Genomic DNA, 3,556 nt, shown 5'->3' with positions numbered 1-3,556 from the left:
TTTTTTAATATAAAGAATTTGTACATGATAAGAATTAGAAAAAAAGTTTTTAGTTATTAAAATAAATAGCTATGAATTTGTACATATCTCTTGTTACATATTATTTTGAGGTTTTATGAATTTTCAAATTCTGCAACTCGTATATGTTCATACATTTTTCCTTTTTATGACTTCATAATTTTTAATTTAATTTAATAATCTCATGTCTTCTTATAAATGAAGTTTATAAGAAACTTTATTACATGATGAATTTGAAGAAGAATTTTTTGTCATGTTAGGTTTTCTACAATATAACATATTACATTTTACTCAAGGTTTATAACACGTTAGCAGAATGAATTCATCAACAATATTTTCTTTGAAACAGTTTTAGTTTCTTATTTCAGGTATAATCTATGTATTTTTACTCAATTAATTTATTATACTGATTTAAATTTTTAATAATTCTATTATTATTATTGTTTCGAACCTCTACTTAAATCTTTGTCCACTAATAGAATTGTGTATATATATTAATGATAATAAAAAACATAAATTAATGGACACAGAGACTTGATCTCCCTTTGCTAATACAATCTCTATATATAGAAAGAAGGAAACTATACAAAGAGATTAATTAGGAAATAAGACTAATTAGAAAATATACAAATTAAGTACATGATTACAGAAACCTATTAAGGAACATAATCTGTCAAAATTATAAAATTAACATCACTGCAATTTTAGCTAATTATGTTGACAATTAACATGACCATAATTATAGCTAATTATGTTGACATTCCTCCTCAAATTGATGTTATGTGTCAACAAGCAACCATTTGGAACCCAAATAATGATGAAAAACGCACGTCATGGATTTTGTGAGTAAATCAACAACTTAATCTTGAGAAGGCACATGATGAAATTGTAGAATCTGTTCTTGTACAAGTTCACGAATATAATGACAATCCACCTCAATTTGTTTTGTACGTTTATGGTGAACAGAATTAGTAGCTTTGTGAATAACACTAATATTTTAAACATAGGGAGATGAAGACTTATCATAAGAAACACCAAAATCTAGAAGAAGCCAATGAAGCTAAACAATTTTTGAACCAATCGATGACATGGAGTGATATTTTGTTTTAGTTAAAGACTTAGCAACACGATCTTGTTTCTTGCACTTCTATGCAATAAGTATTGAATCGAAAAAGACACAATAATCATTAGTAGAACATCGTGTATCAAGCCACCCAGCATAATCAGTATCAGCGAAGGCAACAAGCTCCATAGATAAAGTGGAAGGAAAAAAGAGACCTTGACCCAGTATATCTTTTAGGTACTTAATGATTTAATGAATAGTAGAAAAATGTAACTTGTGAGGACCTGAAACAAATTGACTCACCACTTAAACTACATAAGAAATATCAAGATAAGTTGTTATAAAATATATGAGATTACCAACAAGACATCATAACGAGTAGGATTAGACAATGGTTGACCATCATCATTTGTTAATTTGACGTTGAGCTTCATTAGTATAGCACAAAATTGGTCGTTAAGGATATTGGCCAATTTGATTGAATCAGTAGTATACTTACATTGACATAGACATACCCCATCTTTAGATTGTGAAACTTCCAAACCCAAAAAATAAGTCAATTCCCTAATATCTTTCATGTAAAATGAGGATTGAATGCTTTAACTTATCAATATCATGTTGATCATTACCATATCATCCATATTTACAAATAAAATAATGACGCCATTAGAGGAATGAGAGGTGAATAATGAGTTATGATTGGAACTTTATTGAAAGCCAGCTTATGTGAACTCAGATGGCTTGGACTATTCAAGCAAGCAACCAAGTCAAGAAAGGAAACAACCCCTAAAAAAGTTAAAAGCTCATGAGAAATCTCTCCCCACCCATAAGAGACTTTTTCCCATTGAAGATAGATTTTTTTCTCTAGAAGGAAAGTTTCATTTTCTTCTCCATATCTTTCTCAAGTGGTAAAAACGAAACCATGATCAAGAAATTTTGGAAATCCCATCAAGAGGGAATCAAGATTATATCTTTTAAGTTTCCAAGTTAAGATCATATCTTCCTAAAAGAGCATATTCACATATGAAAAAAATTAAGGGAGATCAAAAATGGATTTTAGATATTTATCACAAGATTATGGATGTATTTGTTTTCCTAAAGAACCTAAATATTTTTATTAAATTAAGAGATCTTCTTTAAATTATAAGATCTTTCTAAATCAATCAATCCTTCAAGAAAAGAGAAAACTAAATCTCCAACCTTTAAAAGAAGATATATCTATGATTAATTAAGATATTTTTCATTTAGAAAAGTTTCTTTATAGGGAGATCATATCTATCCTATTTTAAAAAGTAATTTTTTAATTTTGGCAAGTTTTCTATTCTATTCTATTCTAAATTTATTTTCCTATGTAATTTTACAATTAATTTAGAAGATTATTTTTCTTATTATTCATACGGTCTACACTATAAATAGGTTATCAATTCACAGTTTTATTAATTCAGATTTTGAAAATAATAAAATTAAAGAGCTTATTTTCAACTAAGTGAGATTTTCTTTAACTTTCTTGTTGAGTGGGAAATTGGTGTTTACTAATCAAGGTAACTTGTGACGTTTTCATTATTCTATTTTCTTGAATTGATTTTAGGTTATCAAGATTTTTCTTGTGACGTTATAATCAATTCATTTATCCCTATTATCTTCATTTTCACTATTTATTGAGTGCTGGTCAAGTAGGGAAGATTTATTTAGGGTTTTGAGTTTCTTGTTGCTAATTTATATGTGAGATTTTTGATCATGTTAGTTGATCATGAGTTCTATATCATTATATATGAGGTTTTGGATTGCGCTATTAATCCTGGGTGAAGGTTTCATGTACACAGTTCCCTTCAAGTCACCAGGAAAAAAAGTATTTTTGACATCCATTTGATACAAAAATCATCTTTTTGTAGATGCAACAACCAACATAGTTCGAACTGTGGTCATCTTAACAATTGAAGAAAAAGTTTTCTCATAATCAATACTGTATTTTTGTGTGTATCCCTAAACAACCAGGTTGATTTTATACTTGTCAAGAGAACCATCAGACTTGAGTTTAACAGTATAAACCCATTTACTACCAACTATTGAGGCATCAGAAGGAGTGGGAACTAAGTCCCAAGTCTGGTTTGCCTCAAGAGTCAAAATTTCCTCATCCATGGTACTCTTCCAACACATAATTTCTGTTGTTTGCTTATAAGTAGAAGGTAGAGAAATGGAGTCAAAAGTACTAAGGTAGACAGTGAAAGGATCATACTATTATGGAGAATAATCGTACCAATTTGGAGGCTACCTAAAATTATAACAAGAGGACCGACGTGGTTGAGGTGAAGTAGGAGAAGGTGGTGCTAGTGATTAAGGAGCCGGAGCTTTCAAAAAATGATCAAGTTGAGGCATTAAAGACCTATTTTCACTTGTCCTTGATGAGTTAGTTTCTAAATTGCTCTCAAGATTAATACAATCATTTGAAAATGGAGGCATAAAAGAAATATATTC

This window comes from Carica papaya, chromosome 7 (assembly GCF_054855325.1).
Source record: "Carica papaya isolate Zhongbai chromosome 7, ASM5485532v1, whole genome shotgun sequence".
Taxonomy (NCBI): domain Eukaryota; kingdom Viridiplantae; phylum Streptophyta; class Magnoliopsida; order Brassicales; family Caricaceae; genus Carica; species Carica papaya.
Note: the sequence above shows the minus strand (reverse complement) of the source record.